The sequence below is a fragment of the Scyliorhinus canicula genome, chromosome 5 (assembly GCF_902713615.1).
Source record: "Scyliorhinus canicula chromosome 5, sScyCan1.1, whole genome shotgun sequence".
In the NCBI taxonomy this organism is placed as follows: Eukaryota; Metazoa; Chordata; class Chondrichthyes; order Carcharhiniformes; family Scyliorhinidae; genus Scyliorhinus; species Scyliorhinus canicula.
This window is the reverse complement of record NC_052150.1, coordinates 217,325,066-217,344,175: the sequence shown is the minus strand read 5'-3', so window position 1 is coordinate 217,344,175 and position 19,110 is coordinate 217,325,066. Positions and strand designations below refer to the sequence as shown.

Here is a 19,110-nt window from a genome sequence, read left to right as displayed (position 1 = left end):
AGAGGGTCGATGCAGACTCGATCAGATGAATGACCTCCTTTTGCACTGTAGGTATTCTATGATTTTATGAACAAATAAGTTGATGAAGAAGAAAATTATTCAAAATGATATAGCTCTGCTGTAAAATTATTATAACTCTTGCATTTTTAAAAAATCATTCCTTAAAAAACAAATCATGGAAGACTTTGTGTGAACATGTAACATCTCATTAGTTAATTGCCTGATAGACTTACAGAATTTGCAAATGTCTGGGAAAATACTAGGCACTCCATTTAAATAGGCTCAAGCAGGATTTGCTGAGTCGTCTGACACTAAATTTCTGGCTTTATGGATTGTACCTTCAATTGATCACGTGCATTGCACTTTGGAAAGTTGCTGAACAGTTTGAATTTCAGTGCTCTGTTTTTAACTCCATTCTGGTGGGTTGTAATTAAACTAGACCATAATGTAAAATTAAGTATTTTCCAGGATGAAATACACCCTCTTTTTAAGAATTCACACATTAGTACATGCCAGATTGGAACCAATAAAATGAGTGCACAGAATTTTAAGTTTGCCAATGCCTGATTACTTTTAATATTATTAGAACTTTTCTGGTTTTTGTGGAATTAAAAACCTAATAATCCTCTCCCCTCCTTTCAGGAAAAAAAGCATTGGGTCCAATCTTGCTGCTGGCGTATTTTGGGGAAGAACAGGGCAATGTTGTAGGGTGTTGAATGCCATTAATTTGGTCTTAGTGAAGTCTTCGCAGCCTGAGGTTAACTGTGTGTATTTATTAACTGCAAGAACGATTACACATACACAGTAAAAGATTCAAGTTAGGAGCAGTCTCCGTGCTTGCTTGTATACATTGCACAATGCAATACTAGACTAACCCTGAGGTGTGATCATGTATTCTCCTACATCATTGTCGGCCAGTACGGTACTCAGTCCCATGTTAACCCTATATGTGACAAGCCCTTAGACAAAACCTCATACATAATCTCTTCTCAAGTCTTTATCCAATATATTTCAAGTTACAGTATTATAGTTTGCCCCATTGTTTTCAAACTTAGAACATAGAACAGTACAGCACAGAACAGGCCCTTCAGCCTTCGATGTTGTGTCGAGTATTGTCCGAAACCAAGATCAAGCTATCCCACTCCATGTCATTCTGGTGTGCTCCATGTGCCTATCCAATAACCGTGTGCCTATCTAATCACCTTCTTTCCTGTGGACCTACTTTGCCAACCAGCCAACCTTCGGGACCCATGCCAGCCGACTGTCACACCACAGGCTGGCCGACCTTCCCGACACACACCACGTTTGCTTACCTTTGATGCGAAAGGGAAGTCTGCTTAGTCCTCACTATCTCACTCCAATCAGGTTCACAGGAGGTGAGGGAAATGTGAAAATCAGCTGTAGAGTTCAGCCACTTCCTTTGTGCTGTCTTCATCTTTATAGTAAGAAGTCTTACAACACCAGGTTAAAGTCCAACAGGTTTGTTTCAAACACTAGCTTTCGGAGCACTGCTCCTTCCTCACCTGACCTGAGGTGAGGAAGGAGCAGTGCTCCGAAAGCTAGTGTTTGAAACAAACCTGTTGGATTTTAACCTGGTGTTGTAAGACTTCTTACTGTGCTCACCCCAGTCCAACGCCGGCATCTCCACTTCATCTTTATAAGAATGGAAAATCCAACCTCACACATTGTGAAGGGCAATAGCAACAAAATTCTTGTTTTACTCAGCACTGCATACTACTGGGAGATGCTACACCGCCTCGTGGGCTTTTGGTGTGTTTGTTCAGACTCTTGGATCTCAATTGAAAAATTAATTTTCACCCACCACTTCTTTTTCAAAATCTGAAAGTTCTCTCATTCTCCAATACTTCCCTGCATATAACACACATGGGCTTTGCATCCTTATTTGCATTGGGTCAAAATCCTGGAACTTTCCTCCTAAGAGTACTGTGGATTGTACCTACACCCCAGGGACTGCAGTGGTTCAAGAAGGCAGCTCACTACCACCTTCTGAAGGGCATCTAGGGATGGACAATAAATGCTGGTCTAACCACCGATGCTCACATACTGGAAATAATTTTTTAAAAAACAGTTGACAAAACCATACCTCAAGAAATCATTTTTTGCTGCTTCTTCCTGGGTTAAGTTTCTTCTTTTTAGGCCATTAACCTAGCCCTAGCTCTGTATAGAGCTAATACCAGCACAGTTCTGTCCTGCCCTGGACCCTCCTGAGCAACTCTCTCCAGCAGATTCAGATGTGCGATCCTGGCCAGTAGGTGCACTGCCTATTTGAGCCTCTGGCTGTCTCGTCTTTGTACCCAAATGATCTATCGGCAGTCCTCTTGCCTTGCTTGCTAGCAGCTAGAAAATGGAAGAAGGTCTCCTCCGTGATTTTTCGTCAAATGTACATTAATAGAGGGTGCTTGACGTCAAGTGTACGTGCAGGGTGCCTGACCTGCTCACTGCTGCATCTTCTGGTTGGAAGACTTCACACAGCCTCATTTCATTCTCATTTTAAATCCGGTAGCAGACATCATTCTCAATTTAAATGCTGGTCGCAGCCGTTGGGCGCTTTTCCCGTGATCAGGATCACTGTGAGAATACCGCGACTGATGGCTTCTTGACCCACCCGACACCTGCCCTTGACCCATCCACTTTGAAAAACCTTGGTTTATCCCATGTATTTACATCATTATTCCTATCCCAGCTCAAGACTCTGAGTTCATATAATTTACAGTGCAGAAGGAGGCCATTCAGCCCATCGATTCGGCACCGGCTCTTGGAAAGAGCACTCTACTTGAGCCCATGCCTCCACCTATCCCTGTAATCATAGCCTTTTGTTGATTTATCCCAATTTATCCAGGGTGGACAAACACTGTGATCATCACCAGACTGTTGTTTCTTCTTTCGTCGTGTGGCTCATCACGACACATACAGAAGTTCATGTTTCAACAATGGAACTTAATTCTCACGTATTTCACAATTTAAGCCATATTTTTGATTACTTTCTTCTTTTCCAGTTGTTTTTTGAGATTATGAACCTTTTCATTCAGCTCAGCAACATCTCAGGTCAGTTGAGTTGTTTTTCTTTCAAGAGTTATCTGTGGAATTTTTGTACAAGTTTGACAACGTCACCGGGACATTGTCATTTTCTAATTCTTTCCCTATGGTTACTCTTTCAGTTAATTCGTTCAATCTTCAAACTGCTCCTTAAAATTCACCTTTTCTGCTTTTGAAGTCTGGATTTACTCTTCCATAACATCCTTCACTTTGGACTGAAGTTCAAGATGTTAATTAGCTTTGGTTATTCTGCTTTCAAGCAACTGTCCTGATTCATCAGAAATTCCTTCTGTTCCCAGCATTTTGCATGATGCTTACTAGTAAAAGGTCGAAGCTAGGAACTGTCTTCATGCTTGCTTGTACAAGTCTCTGTCCAACACGAGACTAATGCCTAGATGTGGGTCATGTGTTCTCTTACATCATTGTGTGAGCGGTGCTGTACTCACTCCCATGTTAACCCTGTACATGCCAGATACTAATACTACAAGCCACAAATTGTCAGAGAATATCACAGAATCACAGAATTATTACAGTGCAATAGGAGGCCATTTGTGCATCATGTCTAAACTGGTTTTCTGCACTTGCTTAACTGAATTGAGCAATTCACCTTGTGTCGTTCCCCTGCCTTTTCCCAGTAACTGTGCACTTTCTTCCTTTTCAGATAACAGTTTAATTCCCTTTTGAATGCCTCGATTGGACCTGCCTTCAGGCAATGCATTTCAGACCTTTACTACTCACTGTGTGAAAAAGCTTTTTCCCATATTATTTTTATTTTGTTTGCCAATTTCTTTAAATCGTTTCTACATTACCTTCCCATCTTTCTTAAAGTACAGCTATGATGCCAACTTGCCAATGTTGGCACACCCACAGCAGTTTTAAACAGGCTTTCAAATAAGCAACCCAAAGCAGGCAGGGGATCCTCATTAACATCTTTAAATTGATTTCTAGGATGGATGGCAGGCTGGGAATTCTTTGGTGTGTAACTTGCCCCCTGAGTCAAAACCATGCCCACAAGGCACACATCAAGAGGGTTATTGAGTACCCTCCCTTTGCCTGGTTGAGTGCAGTCCCAATAACACTGTAGAAGCTGGACACCATCCAGCATAAATCAGATGGCTTGATTGGCACCCCATCCGCCACCAGAAATATTCTCTCCTTCTACCTCTAGCGCACAGTGGTAGCAGTGTGATACACTGCAGCAACTCACCAAGGCTCTTTCGAGAGAATCTTCCAAACCCACAACCTCTATCATCAAACTTCCAAGCTAATTCAGCCGATTACTTTAAGATAAAAAGCAAATTACTGCGGATGCTGGAGTCTGAAACAAAAATAGAAAATGCTGGACAATCTCAGCATGTCTGACATCGTTTGTGGAGAGAGAACAGAGCTAACTTGATGAGTCTGGATGAAGAGTCATCTCTGTTAGCTCTGTTCTCTCTCCACTGATGCTGTCAGACCTGCTGAGATTGTCCAGCATTTGCTACTTTTGTTGCAGCTGATTATTTTGCAATAAGACACTTCGAGGACAACTGTAGATTTTCCCACTGGCTTCAGACTAGGCAATCTTCAAACTTCTGTTTTTCACAAAATTCAATTTGAAATTAAATCTCACCCCCCTTCCACACCTGATAATTATAGGATGTGAAATCAGTCATGCAGCATTAATAATAATAACCTTTATTATTGGCACAAATAGGCTTACATTAACTACAATGAAGTTACTGTGGAAATCCCCTAATCGCCACACTCTGGCACCTGTTCGAGTACACTGAGGGAGAATTCAGGATATCCAAATTACCTAACAGCACGTCTTTCAGGACTTGTGGGAGGAAACCGGAGCACCCGGAGGAAACCGATGCAGACACAGGGAGAACGTGCAGACTCCGCACAGACAGTGACCCAAGCCGGGAATCGATCCTGGGACCCTAACGCTGTGAAGCAACCGTTAATGCTAACCCTTAGGCTTATGTCAACAGAATGAAATAGCAAGCATTGATTTTCTTTCAACATAGCAGACAGTTTTTCAAATATTTGAAAGGCAGGAGATTTAATTTCCTTGCCAACCCCCTTTGTCATTTCCAACAAGCTTGACAATTGTAATGAATTTGTCTACTTTTTTAATGCATACTTGCCATGACCCACCCATGGAATAAATTATAGAAGCAGCCATCTGTCTTAACAACTGAACATGCCCTACTTTTAAATATGTAATGATGTGAAGTCCAAGTGAAATGTTTTGCCATTGCACCTCTGCATTAGACATGCTGACACAAAAGAGATGTGGATCTGAACTCGACTTACCCTTCTTTCTTAGTTTACTGTATTCGCTTGCCATGATCTGGTTCCCTCTATATTGGAGTGACCAAATGCAAAGCGAGTCACTGATTTGCGAAAATTCTCTCTTGCGTCTACCAGGGCATGATATTGCTAATATTGAGTTTCTTGTGTTTTAGAATATACCTTTTATATTACTGAAAAAAGAGATTTGCTGTTCAAGCTTTTTGTCTTACCATCATCTGGGCAGGTTCACAAGAATTCTAAATCTCAAAGGGAACAATAAGTTCCCACAGTTAACTGGCAAGTTAAGTTCTTAATTTGTCTATTGCAATCACGAGGAGTCCTGAAAAGGTTTGAAGCAGAGTACTTTAATCCTAAGTAAAATAAAGCTGTATAGCAGCGGGAGTACAACTAGTCCCAACCGGAACCATCCGAAGATGCCAGTTCCCTTCTGGGCTGGCTTTTATCAATGGAGATTAACAAGCCCTGCTATTGGGCCTCTGCCCCTCAGCAGGGGAGCTTGTATTCCGCCAGCCCCATGGGAAGATCAAGCGGATCATCTCCGTGGGTGTCCTGGAGGGTTTGAACATTCCCCACCCTCCCCCTGAAGTCCATAGTGTTGTGTTATGCTGCTTTGGATAACACAGGCTGCTACTTGATGCAGTCTTAACTAAATGTGTTCAACGTTTTTATTGAACTATTAACACAGTTCTCAATTGAGTTCGACTCTCTGCTAATCTACCTGTAGTAACTCAGTCTAACTGTACCAGCTTGCTCTAAGCCACGTGCAGGGGTGTGATGCTGCTGATCAACCCTGCCTAACTCTCTAGGTGTCTGTCTGTGGAAAGAGGCAGGGTGTGAGTGCCTCGTCCCTTTTATAGTGTTTATGTCATGCCCCCTTGTGGTGATGCCACCTCTAAGTGTCCTGACTGCCCATTGGTTGTGTCCTATTCTGAGTGTTCATTGATTGCATGTTTGCATGTCATGACATCTTCCCCTTTTTTTGTTGTTTTTTTTTAGATGTATATACATATGAATGTGTCTGTCTAATGTGACTGATTGAGGAATACAGAACAGAACAAACAAAACAAATGCTCATAAGTCCAGTCTCTGAGGCTTGCGTCTGAATCTCGTCGACTGCCGGAGAGGTGGTGGAGAGGATGACGGTGTCTTGACAGGCGAGTGGGAGGCACAACTGGTGGCCTCGTGCTTCAAGGTATCTGGAGGTGGCAAATCGACATGTGGAAATGGAGGGGAAAGTGGTTGTGGGCAAGCACCTTTTTGCAGTGTCCTTCGATTCCTTCGCACAATGGAGCCATCAGCCATACATATGGCATAGGATCTGGGCGCGGCCTGTTGAATAACAACAGCCGGAGCAGATCACCCACCATCCTGACCGTGTCTGCCGGGGATAGCACGTCCAGATAGGTGGCATGTGCGTCATAGCCCTGCTTCTGGCTGACTAGCTGCTGCATCTTCCACAGCACCAGGAGGTTATCAAGGTTGGGCAGGTGTATGGTTGGAAGCGTCGTCCGCAGGTCCCTGTTCATCAGCAGTTGAGCTGGCGACATGCCAGTGGACAAGGGAGTCGCCCGGTACGCAAGTAGCGCAAGGTGTATGTCAGAGGCCTTGCGGATGAGCTGCTTAACGATGTGCACCCCTTTTTCGACTTTACCATTGGACTGCGGATAGTGCGGACTGGAGGTGACATGCCTGAAATTGTAGCTCTTGGCAAAGGTGGACCATTCTCGACTGTGGAAGCACGGGCCATTGTCACTCTTGATAGTGTTCGGGATGCCATGCCCTGAGAATGTCCCTTTACACGCTTTGATTTTTAAAAAAAAATTTAGAGTACCCAATAATCTTTTCCAATTAAGGGGCAATTTAGCATAGCCAATCTGCCTACCCTGCACATCTTTTGGGTTGTGGGGGTGAAACCCACGCAAACACGGGGAGAATGAGCAAACTCCACACGGACAGTGACCCAGGGCCGGGATTCGAACCCAGGTCCTCAGCGCCATAGGCAGCAGTGCTAACCACTGTGCCACCGTGCTGCCCCTTTACACACTTTGATGACGGTCCGTGAGGTGAGGTCTGGCAGCTTCAGCACCTCAGGATAGTTCGAAAAGTAATCGATGATTAAGGTATAGTCACGACCATTCACGTGGAATAGGTCAATGCCAACCTTGGACCACGGAGCGGTCTCCAGGTCATGTGGTTGGAGCGTCTCCTTGCTCTGCGCTAGTTGGAACCTCTGACAGGTTTCGCAGTTCAGGACCATGTCCGCGATGTCCTGGTTGATGCCGGGCCAGTAGACAGCTTGCCGGGCCCTGCGTCTGCACTTTTCGATGCCCAGGTGTCCCTCATGAATCTGCCGCAGCACCATGCTCTGGAGACGTAGCAGGATGACTATCCTTTCCAGCTTGAGCAGGATGCCGTCAATCAGCGTCAGGTCGTCCGTGACGTTGTAGAATTGAGGGCATTGCCCTTTCTACCAGCCATTGCTGAGGCTGTGGATAACTCGCTGCAACAGGGGGTCTTTGGCCGTCTCTTCTCAGATGAGAACTATCTTTTCATCTGTTTCCGGGAGAGTGCTTGCACAGTTGTACCTGCAATTCAATGTGCTGGATGATCTCCAGTGGTTCACTGGGTGAGGTGACGGAGCGGGACAATGCATCGGCGATGATGAGCTCCTTGCCAGGTGTGTACACCAAATTGAAATCATACCTCTGGAGTTTGAGCAGAATTCTCTGCAAACGAGGCGTCATGTCATTCAGGTCCTTTTGGATGATGTGGACCAGAGGCCTATGATCCGTCTCAACAGTAGACGGATTGTTGGCAAGCCGTAGACATAATCATGAAATTTGAGGATGCCGATGAAAAGACCTAAACACTCCTTCTCAATCTGCGCCAATCTGGTCTCAGTGGATATCATTGCCCGTGACGCGTATGCTACTGGTACCCAGGATGACGTGTTGTTTCTTTGAAGCAACACCGCCCCAATGCCATCCTGACTCACTTCTGTGGATATCTTGGCCTCTCGGTCTGGGTCAAAGAATGCAAGGACGGGTGCAGTGATGAGCTTGGCTTTCAGCTCCAGTCACTCTGTTCAGTGCTCCGCCTTCCACTCAAAGGCGGTTGATTTTGTTTCACCAGGTTGCGTCGGGCCATGATGTATGTGGCCAAATTCAGGCTGAACTTGCCAAGGAAGTTGACCATTCCCAGGAAGCGCAGTACTGCCTTCGTGTCCTCGGGGACTTTCATTGCCTCGATGGCTTTAATTTTGTCTGTGTCCGGGCGCACACCGTGTTGCAAAATCTGATCGCCCAGGAACTTCAGTGTGGATGTCCCAAAACAGCACTTGGACCTGTTTAGCTTGAGGCTATGTTCATGTATGAGTCGGAATACTTTCTTAAGTCGCAACACATTGCTGGCTTTGAAAGCAGACCAAGCAGGCCAGCAGCACAGTTCGATTCCCGTAACAGCCTCCCTGAACAGGCGCCGGAATGTGGTGACTAGGGGCCTTTCACAGTAACTTCATTTGAAGCCTACTCGTGAAAATAAGCGATTTTCATTTCATTTCATTCATGTTCCTCTGGGATTGTGGACCAGATTATGATATAATCGTCAACAGAGACACAAACCCCTTCTATTCCCTCCATCATCTGTTTCATAGAATTTACAGTGCAGAAGGAGGCCACCCGGCCCATCGAGTCTGCACCAGCTCTTGGAAAGAGCACCCTACTCAAGGTCAACACCTCCACCCTATCCCGATAACCCAGTAACCCCACCCAACACTAAGGGCAATTTTGGACACTAAGGGCAATTTATCATGGCCAATCCACCTAACCTGCACATCTTTGGACTGTGGGAGGAAACCGGAGCACCCGGAGGAAACCCACGCACACACGGGGAGGATGTGCAGACTCCGCACAGACAGTGACCCAAGCCGGGAATTGAACCTGGGACCCTGGAGCTGTGAAGCAATTGTGCTATCCACAATGCTACCATGCTGCCCTTTGTTCCATGATGCGATGGAAAATCTCTGATGCCGAGATGATACCAAATGGCATTCAGTTGTAGCAGAATCTGCCAAAAAGCGTATTGAAGGTGCAGAGCCTTCTGCTGGATTCTTCAAGTTAGATTTGCCAAAATCCTTGGGATGCGTCCAATTTTGTGAAGAAGCGCGCACGTGCCATCTCACTCGTGTTTCCTTCCCTCTTCGGGATGGGGTAATGATCCCGCATAATTTTTTTGTTTCGATCCTTGGGGTCAATGCAGATGTGTAGGTTCCCTGAAGGCTTCTTTATGCACACCATCGAACTGACCCAGTCGGTTGGTTCAGTGACCTTGGAGATGATGCCTTTTTGTTGTAGACCCATGAGCTCTGCCTTCAGGCGCTCTCTCAGTGGAGCAGGGACACATCATGGTGCGTGGACCACTGGCTTGGCATCAGGCCGCAGTAGAATCTTATACTTATACGGCAGCGTGCCCATCCCGCTAAGTACATCTGGGTACTGAGTTAGGATGTCGTCGATGCTGGCTTGAAGATCCGAATGGGATGGCGTCGTGGTGTAGACCCTTTGAATGAGGTTCAGTTGCTTGCAGGCGTGCGCACCTAGCAGGGACGCCCTGTCTGGTTTAACAATTTCAAAGCGTAAGCTTGCTTGTGTGTGTCGGCTGGACACCTGTAGATGGCAGGACCCCAGTGCCTTGATTGCGTTTCCATTGTAGTCCAGGAGTTTGCAGGCAGCTGGAAGGATTGTGGGGAGCTTCTTGATTCTCTTGAAGTCCACCTGCAAAATCAGGTTGGCGGAGACACCTGTGTCCAGTTTGAACTGGATGGGGCAGTGGTTGACCTTCATCATTGCATGCCATTCGTCCTCGGAATCCATGGCCAGGATTGATTAGACTCGCGATGTGTCTGGTGTGGCGTATTCAGACTGTGTAATAATGCCCACTCGGTAAGTGTTGTCCAGGTACTCATCATCTGGATCCATCGCACTGCCTGGATCAGAGTCATGCATTCGGTGTTGCACATTTCTAATGCGCCGCTGTCAGAATTGGGAGCGCTGGCTCCTGTCTGGTGGTGCAGATCCAAATGCAGAATCCGGTGCAGAACAGTTGCTTGCAGGCATGCACACCTAGCAGGGACGCCCTGTCTGCATAGTGGTTTGGTTTCCCACAGTTTAAACAGCGTTTGTCTCTTGCAGGGCAGTTTTTTAAAAAATGGGCGGTGCCGCAGTTAGCACACATCATGCGTCATGACTCTCAGCGCGTTGTTGCGCAGTGCGGTTCTCGGACGTCTCCACCTGCGCAGTGCGGTTTTTGGCCGCTTCGTGGTCCCGATCGCATTGCGCATGCGCGGGCCCCGGTAAGAGCGCGCAAAATGGACGCTTTCGTTAATGTGGAGGCGCTGCATCCGGGAGATGACCTGACAGTCTCTACATCAAGGGAGGCTTCTTTTTCACTTTCTGCAGTTTTGTACTGTGAATAGCGGTTTTTAGAGTGCTCATGCACAGTACACGTTTCAATCATGACTGGCAGGGTCATGTGCTTGATTTTCAACAATTGCTCTTGCAGAGGATCAGAGTGGATTCCAAAAATGATTTGGTCTCTGATCATGGAGTCAGTGACATCACCGAAGTTGCAGGATTGCGCTAACCGTCTAAGGTTAGTTAGATAGGAGTTGAAGGATTCGTCTTTACCTTGCATCCTCTGCTTGAAGATGTAGCGCTCGAAGATTTTGTTAGTGTCCACCTCGCAGTGGCGAATTTGTCCAGGATGGTTTGGTACGTCGTTTTGTCCTGCCCTCTGCCCTTCAGAAAAGTGAAAGGAGTTGAAGATCTCGATCGCATGGTCACCCGCAGTGGTGAGTAGGAGAGCTATCTTCCGAGCATCGGTCGCGCCATTGAGGTCGGATGCTTCCATGTATAGTTGAAATTTCTGCTTGAGTGATCGCCAGTTGGAACGAAGATTGCCGGTGGTCGTGAGCTGAGGAGGAGCCTGAATCTTTGTCCATTGTGCCTGTATTCAGTAGCTGGTTGTCACGGATCTTGCTGAGTTGAACCAAATAGATTGAACATTCACTCCTGGTATCATAGAACATAGAACATTACTGCGCAGTACAGGCCCTTCGGCCCTCGATGCTGCGCCGACCTGTGAAACCCCTCTGAAGCCCAGATACACTATTCCCTTATCGTCCATATGTCTATCCAATGACTATTTGAATGCGTTTAGTGTTGGTGAGTCCACTACTGTTGCAGGCAGGGCATTCCACGCCCTTACTACTCTGAGTAAAGAACCTACCTCTGACATCTGTCCTATATCTATCTCCCCTCAATTTAAACCTATGTCCCCACGTGCTAGACATCACCATCCGAGGAAAAAGGCTCTCACTGTCCACCCTATCTAATCTTCTGATCATCTTGTATGCCTTAATTAAGTCACCTCTTAACCTTCTTCTCTCTAATGAAAACAGCCTTAAGTCCCTCAGCCTTTCCTCATAAGATCTTCCCTCCATACCAGGCAACATCCTGGTAAATCTCCTCTGCACCCTTTCCAATGCTTCCACATCCTTCCTATAATGCGGCGACCAGAACTGCACGCAATACTCCAAATGCGGCCGCACCAGAGTTTTGTACAACTGCAACATGACCTCATGGCTCCGAAACTCAATTCCTCTACCAATAATAGCTAACACACCGTACGCCTCCTTAACAACCCTCTCAACCTGGGTGGCAACTTTCAGGGATCTATGTACATGGACACCGAGATCTCTCTGCTCATCCACACTACCAAGAATCTTACCATTAGCCCAGTACTCTGTCTTCCTGTTATTCCTTCGAAAATGAATCACCTCACACTTTTCTGCATTAAACTCTATTTTCCACCTGTCAGCCCAGCTCTGCAGCTTATCTATGTTCCTCTGTAACTTGTAACATCCTTCTGCACTGTCACAACTCCACCGACTTTAGTGTCATCTGCAAATTTACTCACCCATCCTTCTACGCCCTCCTCCAGGTCATTTATAAAAATGACAAATTGCAGTGGCCCCTAAACAGACCCTTGTGGTACACCAGTAGTAACTGGACTCCAGTCTGAACATTTCCCATCAACCACAACCCTTTGTCTCCTTCCAGCTAGCCAATTTCTGATCCAAACTGCTAAATCACCCTGAATCCCATGTCTTCATATTTTCTACAATAGCTTACCGTGGGAAACCTTATCAAACACTTTACTGAAATCCATATACACCACATCAACTGCTTTACCTTCATCCACCTGTTTGGTCACCTTCTCAAAGAACTCAATAAGGTTTGTGAGGCATGGGGCGGCATGTGGCGCAGTGGTTAGCACTGGGACTGCGGCGCTGAGGACATAGGTTCGAATCCCGGCCCTGGGTCACTGTCTGTGTGAAGTTTGTACATTCTCCCCTTGTCTGCGTTGGATTCGCCCCCACAACCCAAAGATGTGCAGGTTAGGTGAATTCACCACGATAAATTGGAAAAAAAATAATTGGGTACTCTAAATTTTTTTAAAAAAAGTGTTGTGAAGTGTTGTTACCCTTCACAAAACCATGTTGACTATCTCTAATCAAATTATTTCTTTCCAGATGATTATACATCCTATCTCTTATAATCCTTTCCAAGACTTTGCCCACAACAGAAGTAAGGCTCACTGGTCTATAGTTACCGGGGTTGTCTCTTCTCCCCTTCTTGAACAAGGGGACAACATTTGCTATCCTCCAGTCTTCTGGCACTATTCCTGTAGACAAAGATGATTTAAAGATCAAAGCCAAAGGCTCAGCAATCTCCTCTCTAGCTTCCCAGAGAATCCTAGGATAAATCCCATCCGGCCCAGGGGACTTATCTATTTTAACACTTTCCAGAATCGCTAACACCTCCTCTTTATGAACCTCAAGCCCTTCTAGTCTAGTAGCCTGTATCTCAGTATTCTCCTCGACAACATTGTCTTTCTTATGTTGTGTTATGCTGCTTCGGATAATACAGGCTGCTACTTGATGCATTCTTTTTTTTTTTCTTTTTTAAAAAAAAATTTAGATTACCCAATTATTTTTTCCAATTAAGGGGCAATTTAGCGTGGCCAATCCACCTACTCTGCACATTTTTGGGTTGTGGGGGCGAAACCCACGCAGACACGGGGAGAATGTGTAAACTCCACACGGACAGTGACCCAGAGCCGGGATCGAACCTGGGATCTCAGCGCCGTGAGGCGGTTGTGCTAACCACTAGGCCACCGTGCTGCCCCTACTTGATGCATTCTTAACTAAAGGATGCTCCAGACTCTGAAATGAGTTCAACGTGTTTATTGAACTATTAGCACAATTCTCAAATGAGTTCGACTCTCTGCTAATCTAACTGTCGTAACTCAGTCTAACTGTACCGGCTTGCTCTAAGCCACGTGCTGGGGTGTGATGCTGCTGATCAACCCTGTCTAACTCTTTGGATGTCTGTCTGTGGAAAGAGGCAGGTTGTGAGTGCCTCATCCTTTTTATAGTGTTTATGTCATGCCCCCTTGTGGTGATGCCACCTCTGAGTGTCCTTACTGCCCATTGGGTTGTGTCCTATTCTGAGTGTTCATTGGTTGCATATGAAAATGAAAAATGAAATGAAAATCACTTATTGTCACAGGTAGGCTTCAAATGAAGTTACTGTGAAAAGCCCCTAGTCGCCACATTCCGGCGCCTGTTCGAGGAGGCTGTTACGGGAATTGAACCCCTGCAGGCCTGCCTTGGTATGCTTTCAAAGCCAGCGATTTAGCTCTGTGCTAAACAGCATATTTGCATATCATGGCACATAGCTCCCTCTGAATATGGCTGCTGCGTGTGCCTAGGTATTGTGCTCTTTTGGAGAGTCGGTGCAGAATCAATGGGCCGAATGGCCTATTTCTACACTGCATGTAAACATACATAGAAAATATAAGCAGGAGGAGGCCATTCGGCTTTTCGAACCTGCTCCGCCATTCATTTTTAAAAATAAATTTAGAGTACCTAATTCATTTTTTCCAATTAAGGGGCAATTTAGCATGGCCAATCCACCAATCCTGCACATCTTTGGTTTGTGGGGGCGAAACCCATGTAAACACGGGGAGAATGTGCAAACTCCACATTGACAGTGACCCAGAGCCGGGATCGAACCTGGGGCCTCGGCGCCGTGAGGCAACAGGGCTAACCCACTGTGCCACCGTGCTACCCTGCTCCACCATGCATTATGATCATGACTAATCATTAAATTCAATACCCTGATCCCACCTCCCCCCCCCCCCCCCAACGTATCCCGTGATCCCTTTTGCCCCAAGAGCTATATCTAATTCCTTCTTGAAATTACATAATGTTTTGTCCTTAACTACTTTCTGTGATAGTGAATTCCACAGATTTACTACTCTCTGGGTGAAGATATTTCTACTCACCTCAGTCCTAAAAGGTTTACCGCTCATCCTCAAAACTAAAACTCCCGGGTTCTGGACCCTCCACCATGTGAACATTCTTTCTGAATCTACCCTGTCTAATCCTGTTAGAATTGTAGTTTTTCTGAGATCCCCTCTCACTCTTCTAAACACCAGTGAATATAATCCTAACTGACATAGTCTCTCCTCATAATGACAGTCATGCCATCCCAGGAATCAGCTTGGTAAACCTTCATTGCACTTAATCCATAGTAAGAACATTATTCCTCAGATAAGGGGCGGCATTCTCCCCTACCCGGTGTGACGGAGGGTCCCAGAGTAGGGGAGTGGCGCCAACCACTCAGGGGTCGCGCCTCCCCAAAGGTGGGGAATTCTCCCCACCTTTAGGGGCCAGCCCCGTGCCGGAGCGGTTGCCACCAGAAGACCAGCGCAAAAAACTGGCGCCCCCAGCAGCGGGGCTGGCCGAAAGGCTTTCGCCGGTCCGCGCATGCGCCGGCAGTGACGTCAGCGGCTGCTGGCCCTGACGTCACTGCCGGCACATGCGCGATATGGGGTTCTCTTCCACCTCCGCCATGGTGGAGGCCGTGGCGGACGCTGAAGAACATAGTGCAGCCAGGGCACTGGCCCGGAGTCTGAGCGGGGGGCCCCGATCGCGGGCCAGGCCACCGTGGGGGCACCCCCCGGGGTTCGATCGCCCCCCGCCCCCCCAGGACCTCGGGGGCCTGCTCGCGCCGCTGAGCCCGCCGTTCCAGAGGTGGTTTAAACCTCGGCGGCGGGAGAGGCCTCCCATCAGCGGGACTTCGGCCTATTCGGGCCGGAGAATCACCGCAGGGGCCTCTCCGATCGGAGTGGCGAGATTCCTGCCTCCGCCACTTCCCGGGTGGCGGAGAATCTCTGCCACAGCGGGGGCAGGATTTTAGGCGCCCCCAGGCGATTCTCCGACCCTGCTGGGGGTCGGAGAATTTCGCCCAAGGACACCAAAATTGCACACAATACTCCAGGTCTGGCCTCATCAACACCCTATACAATTGCAGTAAAACATCCCGATACTCAAATATTCTCGCTATGAAGACCAACAGAGTTGGGGCTCTGCGGCAGGGACGAAGGGGGCGGGCCAAGGCTGATTCGCCCGGTATGGGGAGGGGGAACCAACCCCCCACCCTTTGGGTGGAAAAGTCCATACCAACTGGCAGACTAACAGAGCCAGTAACAGAAACGGTTACATTACAACAAAAGTATAAACAGTTTATCTTCGTCCAGTTTTTCCCCCATTTAGCCACTGTGGCCACTGTTCCTGCTTTGTACTGTTGCTCCTAACGCTGCCATTCTTCAAGACTTTTCCAACACATTTGCAGAGTTCAGCTAAGCATCCGTAGTGCTGTCTCTCAATTTGTGCGTGCACGTATTTCACAGATCCTGAGTAAAATATTCATTACTGCACCTATTTATATTCTGTCAGTGGTAGTACTTCCACGTTTCAGAGACCAAGCAAGTGTTTATATAATCAATTGCATATTATTTCTTTAGATGTTTTTCATGCAATTTTTCTTCTGTGAAAATGTTTACTTATTGATGAAGTACAATTCCATAGATGGCAGCAATTTCAGGTACTAATCTTAAGTAATCATTATTCATGTGTTGGCCTAGACAGTGAAAGTTATTAAGTTATTTAATAGTGGAATGCATCACAGAAGAGATCAATCCTGTTCACACCTAATGCCCACAGACGCCCATTTTCAGCACACAGTTTGGCATTGAAACTCTAGTTGCTGTTTATTCCTTTCTCAAGCCAGGGAAAGAGGTCTACTTAAAACAACTTTATCAATTCTTTATTCACCATCAGACTTCCCCGATCCTTACCCCACCCATCCTCAACCTGAGTAAGTAACCAATATTATGCAGTTGTCCTCAGAGTGATGGGCAGAGAGAGATTTCTTCTGTGTGCAATGCCTAGCAAATTTATAAATGAGCCCTTTCCAAACACAGTTATAATGTTGCTCAACTTAGCAAACAAAGATGTTTCTTTCCTCCTACCTGTCTGCATAACCAAAACCACCCACTGTGAATGAGACAACCCCAAATATGTTCAGGTCTAAGATAAGTCTGTGCAAGTTCATTGGTCGTACATCCAAATACTGTTTATGAAATGAACTTCAGAAAATTACATTCCTTTTGTCTCCGAAGTGATTTTGAATTACAGCCCCATGGAAGCCTGATACTCTAATGCTTCACCCAAGTTTCCATTCTTTGTGTGATTCTACCAATATACATGTCTATACTTGACAAAATCTGGAGTCAATGAACTGGATTTTTCTGGCATTCTAACGTCAGGACCACTGGAGGCCTGGGTGCACTGCAGAACTGCATTTTTACAAGAGGCGGCCAATTAGTAGATCACTTTCACAGCATCCATCCAATTACACAGGGCAGTCTTGATTGGCAAGTAGGATCCAAAAGTAGTGGGCCACATTTAAAGGAGTCCAACACTCTTAATAATAATAATCGCTTATTGTCACAAGTCGACTTCAATGAAGTTACTGTGAAAAGCCCCGAATCGCCACATTCCGGCGCCTGTTCAGGCGGGCCGGTACGGGAATTGAACCCGCGCTGCTGGCCTTATTCTGCATTACAAGTCAGCTGTTTAGCCCACTGTGCTAAACCAGCCCCTCTTCAACGTAAATGCAGCCAGAGCGTGTCAGACCTGAGGAACAGACTTAGAGATTCATAAATGGCAGTCTCTCATGAGGACCCCGAGGGAGGACTCCACGGGTATTTCAGCTACCGTGACACCGTCGCGGGATGCCTGCTTCCACATCTTTCCAGTCACATTGGGAGTTTTTTCAAGAGAGTAGAGAAGTGGCGGTAGCAACACATTAGTTTTCAACTTAGTGAACATTATAAATCTTTTGTTCAATGCATGCACGTGAATGTGAGATCTGTGGTCTCAAATTGACATTTTGCATGTCACTTGTTCTGGGGAAACTGACTACGTCACTATATCCTGTCTATGTGAGGTCTAAGAGTGCCATGTGGCCATGCGCACTCAGATGTGGATTTTACATTGTACCTCTGGATAGAGGCCACTATGTATAAACTGGCAATCGAGATTAGATTCTTGCATTAGAGGGTCTGCCAAGTTCAAGCATTGATGGATCTTGGTCAGTGTTTCACCACATGAGTCCAATCCCTTGTTGGCCCTGACAAGCCTGTGGATGACAGTCTTCAAAGAAACATTGTTTAATTACTGCATGATTCAGCGGCTTTGGAGACATTTTGTTGTAATTTATCAACAGCAACAGTATAGGATAATATGAGGATATATGTTGGTGTCGCTAAGCTAACAAAGATCCCAGGTTTAATCCCTGATTATTGCTGAATTAGCTGATCAGACCAAAAGATATAGGAGCAGAATTAGGCCATTCGACCCATCAAATCTGCTCCGCCATTCAAACATGGCTGACATGTTCCTCATCCCCATTCTCCTGCTGCCGTCCCGTAACCCCTGGTCCCCTTATTAATCAAGAAATCCTTTTATAGGCAGCACGGTGGCGCAGTGGGTTAGCACTGCTGTCACACGGCGCCAAGGTCCCAGGTTCGATCCCAGCTCTGGGTCACTGTCCGTGTGGAGTTTGCACATTCTCCCCGTGTTTGCGTGGGTTTCGCCCCCACAACCCAAAGATGTGCAGGGTAGGTGGATTGGCCACGCTAAATTGCCCCTTAATTGGAAAAAATGAATTGGACACTCTAAATATTTTTTAAAAAAAGAAATCCCCTTATTAATCAAGAACATCAGATCTGTGTTTGGGGTGCTTTTACTTCCTCCAGGGCTACAGACCAAGAATTGGAAGGTGGAATTAGATAATAGTTGAAATAAGAACTGGGAGCAGGAGTAGGCAATTTAGCCTCTCGAGTATATTCCACCATTTAATACAATCATGGCCTCATCTTCACCGTCCTGCCCATTCTCCGTAACCCTTCAATCCATTATTGATTTTAAATCTGTCTAACTCCTCTTTAAATTTACCCACTGTCCCAGCATCCACCGCACTCTGGGGTAGCGAATTCCACAGATTCACAAGAGCGGCAGAACAGTAATGAAGCCGCCCTGATATCCTTGGTGTTCTTGGATTGAGTAGGAAAATATTGGTCAGTGTTTACACTCCTGACTAGTATCCAGTGCCTCCTATTTCAGGGATACAGATTGAGGATAGGGTTGGAGTCAGCTGTGATGTCTTCATGCTCAAATAGCTGCCAACCCTCACTGACAGTGCTCGTGCACAAAAATCCCAATTGAGTGACGTGCTAAAGAAAAATTGGTAGCTGTAGAACTGAACTTCATCAACACTT

The 19,110-nt window shown here is 46.3% G+C and overlaps 1 protein-coding gene across 7 annotated transcripts in view; it reads left to right on the top strand.

The window, feature by feature from the left end:
• The window catches only part of gjc2 (gap junction protein gamma 2), a 390,394-nt gene that overhangs the window by 271,364 nt on the left and 99,920 nt on the right, over window positions 1–19,110 (top strand). The gene's annotated exons all lie outside the window — the stretch shown is intronic.